Source organism: Eleutherodactylus coqui, chromosome 9, assembly GCF_035609145.1.
Source record: "Eleutherodactylus coqui strain aEleCoq1 chromosome 9, aEleCoq1.hap1, whole genome shotgun sequence".
In the NCBI taxonomy this organism is placed as follows: Eukaryota; Metazoa; Chordata; class Amphibia; order Anura; family Eleutherodactylidae; genus Eleutherodactylus; species Eleutherodactylus coqui.
The window spans coordinates 29,199,204-29,205,203 of NC_089845.1; positions in this window are offsets into that span (position 1 = coordinate 29,199,204).

Sequence of the window (6,000 nt, forward strand, 5' to 3'; positions counted from 1 at the left end):
ATTATGACAATACAAAATTTGTAGAGGATTTAATATGTTTTACTGCTTGGTGCAATATAAACAGTTTTCTTTTTTTTACGAAAATATTTTTTGTGTGTCACCACATTCTAAGACCACAGCATTTTTATCTTTCTGTTGGCAAAGCTGTGTTAGGGCTGTTTTTGCAGGATGACTTATAGTTTTTTTTGTACCATTTTGAGGTATATGCAACATTTTGATTACTAATTATTTTTATTTCAAGGAAGCGGAGATGAACAGAAAATGTCTTGGCATTTTGTTTTTTAGATTTTTTAGTATTTGATAGTACAGGTTGTTCTAAATATGGCAATACTAATTCTGTATAGTTTTTTTTTGTTTTAATATTTTTAAAATATTTAAAGTATTGATCAAGGGAAAAACTTTTACAAATATTTTCTTTAAAAACATTAAGAATATGTGGTCAGCAAGATTAAATGCGTAGAGGAGTAATTAGAAAAGCAAGTGCTCTTTTTCTCACTGCTTTTATGGGAAAGAAATAAGACTTTCACATGTGACCAAATATACTCTCTGATTGTTAATGGGAGGTTGATAACTTAAATAAAAGTCCATGTTACTGTTACTTACTGTCACTTGTCTCCCGCTGCCCCCATCCCTGCTACTAAGTAACACCCCAATACACTTACTGTGTATATGGACAGAGGCCTAGTCCTTGTCACAGTGATGCCACACTCTACTTGACTCTCCAGATGATATGCCTAACTGCTCTCTCTACTTCCTTTTATCACCTCTCTCTTTCCTTCCTGCACTTTCTCAACTCCTCCTCCTGCATAGGAACTAATAGAGCTGCTTCCTTGCCCTTGGGCTCTGCACCAGTAAGATTAAACCTGACTGTCAGCCAATGATGAGCTAGCTGATATGGGACGAGCTCGTTGCTTAGAGCAGAAGGGGAGACATAGGGTCTCTCCCACAGATGGCACCTTCTGTATCCAAGGATGGCATACAGACAGGTAAGACAGGACAGTATGCTGTCTGTGTTTTGTAGTGCCCGCTGGGACACTACAGCTCCCCCCTACTTAAAAACACAGCCACCCTCAGCTGTAATGAGAGGTGGAAAGGTATACCTACCAGGTATATGTGACAGTTTATACGTATTTTGAGAGTTTGAGTGGTTTGGATGGGTTAGGACAGAATCCTAGCTCTCAGCTTGCTATGGGGCACTTATATATCTCTTCTCCCCAAAGACGCAAAGAAAATGCATAAACATGTGATGCAATAAATTACATAACAAAAATGTACTGTATGGTAGACAATCTGTAAGGAAGGGAGTTTGAAGTTCGGCAGAAATCACAGCATGACATTACTTCAGAGTCCTGTCAAAGTTGAGCATGTATATCCTGGAAGAAATATGCAGGAACAACAATGGCTTGATTCTTGCAAACCTGTTGACGGCATAACAGCCACTAGAATGTGCGAGAGTCCATGGGAAGCATAATAAGTCCACAGGGAGGTGGTGCAGTGCACTGATACAAGCGTCTCTGGAAAGAGGGTAGAGGAAATGTGAGCAACAAAAGCAACAACAAAATTGGTAGCAAACTTCAAGTAGTCTCTAGAGGCACATATCTTAAACGCTGCAAAACTGTTGAAACTGTAGGACGCTGAGTAGTCTCTCAGGGCAATGAGCTTGGTTGCGGCAAATATTGCAATAAATATATACAGGTATTTCCGAATCCATAGGATTGATAAAGACAAAATGTTATTGATATGTACAAAGTTTAATCCAGGAATCTGGATGGTAGTTGTCCACATGTGCAACTGGTGGATCTCCTGATATCTATGGGCAAGGCTGGTAATCTTCTTCGTCTGGGAGTTGGTGATATTGTGGGAGAAGCTGGTGTGGAGTTGGATGAACTTGAAGAATTTGATGAAGGGAGTGAAACTGAAGGAGATGGTGAAGTTTCCACAGAATTGGGTGATTGTGCTTGGTACACTAACCGAAAGAAAGGATTCAAATACCACAGCACTTGATTCTCTAGACTGAAAGGAGATGGACATTCTTGCATAGACTGTGGAGTAAGTTGGATGGCTTCCTCTTCTTCTGTGTCATAATCTTGAGGTGAAACAGGTTGGGCTAGGCAAATCTCGAGGCATTTGCAGTGGACGACTTGGATTTTTGCATCAGGGTGAGCTATGCAATAGAGTCATTTTTCTGGGGCGAAAGCTGTGATGATTGTGTAAGGCGTAGGTTCTCAACGGGTATCTAATTTTTCTGTACGGTGTTCCTTTTTCAACCAGACCAGGTCTCCAATCTGCAGGTCTGCTGCATGGGCATGTTTGTCGAAATCACTGTAGATAGATGACTAGACAATTTCCCAACAAATAGATTTGACTGAAGAATTAATTTAGATAAACTGAAGGATTGATATAGATTAACTGAAGAATAACTGAAGCAGAAGGATAAGTGGCTAGAAGACTGATCACGGTTTGACTTCACCGGAAAGTTATGACTCACTATTTTTGTAGAAGTGGATCTTGGAGAGATGCTTCTCTCCCTTTGCTGTGGAATGCCAAGGGAATGGATGTTAACTGCATCCCCTTGGGGCAAAATGTGCTGAACTCCTCGCTCTCACTTTGACTTCCTCCTCCTTCCTGACTCTGACGGTGACTCACTAACTGCTCTCTCTTCTTCTATTTATCACCTCTGTCTTTCCTTCCCACACTTTCTCAACTCCTCCTCCTGTATAGGGACTAATAGAGCTTCTTCCTTGTCCTTGGGCTCTGCACCAGTAACATTAAACCTGACTTTCAGCCAATGATGAACCAGCTGACATCAGGGATGAGCTCATTTCTTAAAGCAGAAGGAGGGAAACACAGGGTCTCTCTCATAGATGGCACCTTCTGTATCCAAGGATGGCATACAGACAGGTGAGACAGGACTGTGTGCTGTGTGTGTTTTTTAGTGCTCGCTGGGACACTACATAAGCATTTGACATCATCTAAAAGCCTAGAATTTGGGCTTTAAAATGACACAGAAAGCCTGTTGATAGCACTGATAGAACCGCAGCCATTTAAAAGGAACCTGCCACTTGCCTAAAACACCATAAACTGACCTACTGTGCAATTAGGGCAGGTGACAGGGAGCTGGGTGATGTATGTTTTATACTCTCCTACTTCCTGGGGCCTGGCACTGAAGTCTGCACTGCACCCAAAAATCTGATACTTTTTATGTGCTCGCCTATATGAGTCTATGGGAGACAACATACGGGACTCTGAAAAGAGTTAGATTTACATGCGCAACTCGGACTTCAGTAGGGGGGCACTTTGGGAACCAGGTAGTGGGTTAGTATCAAAAAATAACTGTAGGACAAAAATCAGACTCTTTTCAGAGTCCCCTGCATGTAATCTCCCATACACTTCGATAGAAGAGTGCACAGATCTCTGAAAAGAGTCAGATTTTCACAGGTGGGCACTATGGGAACCAAGAAGCGGGTGAATATGGAAAATATCTCACCCGGCTTCCTCTCCAAAACTGTAATGTCCTTTTCTCGTAAAACAAGCTCAGGGTAATCTGTGGTGGATCTAGTGGGCTAACTGTGAAATTTTATATTTTAGATTATTCCATATTGATGGTTGAAAATTAATTTATAAAATAACTACATGGAATAACATACTTTTAGCCTCTATTTACTCTTTTAAGTAGATATAGTGGTAGGTTTCATCCACTTCTGCATAGTACCAATTGGGATGCAGGATGCCTAGGCACTTCCAATTTGATGACTTTTTAAAATAATCTATTGAGATTTTATGACATTGCCATGCAGACCTGAACAGCTTGTCAACTAGCACAGCAATAGTATGATTAGAAAAGAATAGTACTCATTCTCATTTTCTGAAATGATAAGAATCATAAACATTCACATCTTAGTGTCGTAAATATGTTTTGTTTTATGTGCTTGCCTTGCCAAGATAATACTTTTGACTAATGAGTCAAGTACCTTTTTTGATTTGCTTTTTTTAGGAAAGACTGGATTTTCTTGAAAAATACAGATTAAGAAGTGTTCATTTCTCAAGATGTTCTAGTTCCTCGACACATTTCTCATTATTGTTTCATGTAATATGTGGGAGAAGACAAGTGGCATTTGCTCAGAGATTTCTATTTTCTTGTTTATCAGCTGGCTTCCGCAATCATTTGTATTACTTTTTTCTATTATCACCTACAAATTAAACTTATTTGATTTGAGAATGATTTAAATGTTCTTTCATTATTTCTTTTTCCATTTCTCAAAACATGGACTTGAATATTAAAATTAGATTTATAAAGTGGAAGGTAGAAAAGAACCTCTAGTGCTAGTACAAACTGGTTCTTATTTAGGGTTACATTTGAGCTGGGCGTATAAACAGCGACCTGCACAATTGTAATATATTTAAACCTAAAGGGAAGAATATACACTAGAGACTGGACACAGAGATCACCAAATATAAGCCAAATGTGAAACAAAGAAAGGGAAATACCCTACATAACAACAAGCCAATACCAATGTACTAATACAAAAAGGAAGGTGGAGTTACCAATAATTACAAAGTATTGGTTAGTATTTTGGTCAAAATATGCAAGCTCACAAGCCCATGTCACGCGTCCTGGTTATCTTGTGAGTCCCTACACTAATTAAAAACAACAGAAAATAGAATCTTGCCTAAAAGCGGGGCAATCGTCCTAATAAGGACGGCACCACACAGAAATCTAGAGAACCTGACTTTTTTTATATGGAAATAGAGAAATATGTAGAGAACACCAGACAGGGTCAGAGCAAATGCAAACACAGCAACGACAAACATGACATGTTTCATAGCAGGCTGCTGCACACCTTCATACATAGGGGGAATTCAGACATAGGACGTAGTTCAAACAGTGAAGTCCACACACCTTTGAACAGAAGTGACATTTAGGAAGTACAAGCAAAGAATCATCACCAATATTTGGGAATAAATATTTTAGTTGGTGCCCCTTTTGACCCCTTAAACTTTTAAATCTCGTAGAACATTCTGATCATTTTTTCATACAGTCATCTGAAACATACTGCATTTTTACCATCGTATACAAAAAGTTAGCTATGAAAGAATAAAGTAATGGTCCTCCCAGATACAAATATACATAATGCAGTTCAAGGAATAACAAGAATTTAAGAGAAGTTAATGCAATGTGAAGAACAAATATGGAGGGTTCCATTAAATAGACAAATTGATGATTCAAAGGTTTATTGAAACAATGTTTCAGAGTTAGGGGTTCTAATGTATTTTTCAGAAACAAGTTCTACCTAAGAGGAAACTTAATCTAAAATTAGTTGGTTAATTTAAAAAATGAATCCATTGAATTATTTATTAAAGCATATTTAGTAAGACTATGTTTCAAAAAAATATTTTGAATTATGTAGTTAAAAAGTGTTCGGCCGACGTACCGTGAAAGTGGAATCTTGAGGCTACAACTGGTCTGGCTCTGGCTAAATTAAGTATCAAAGCATCTTTCAGTTTTTCACCAGGGTCTACCCCAAGGTGGTTTGGACTTAATTGGTTGGATGCCCAGTTCACAGTTCAGTGAGATGCAGCAGTAACTATAGAATTGAGATATGAGAATAGTCAGATTGAGCCTAATTTTATGTGCCCCGATCCACAAAGCATGTCAATCAGCACTCATTACATTTTTTTTTACACAGGCCAAGAATCACTCTTTTGGGGTAAATGATCATTCTTAAAATTGTATGGCTGTATATCTCCCTGTTCACACAGAGAGATGTATAGCTAATCAGTGAACATTTTAGTGCTTGTTAAAAAGCATTTGTCAACCCAGAGGAAGCTATCATCTGATGGTGATACGAGTGGAGCTTTGCTATTCCCCTATGTTTATAACCATTGTGGCAATGTCTGCATGGGGAGTGGGGTCAGCAACAACAGAGCAGCATGCTCAGTCCATGTAAAAGTCCAAATTACTTTTATATTCTTTAATATTCAGCGTATATCCAGTGCAAA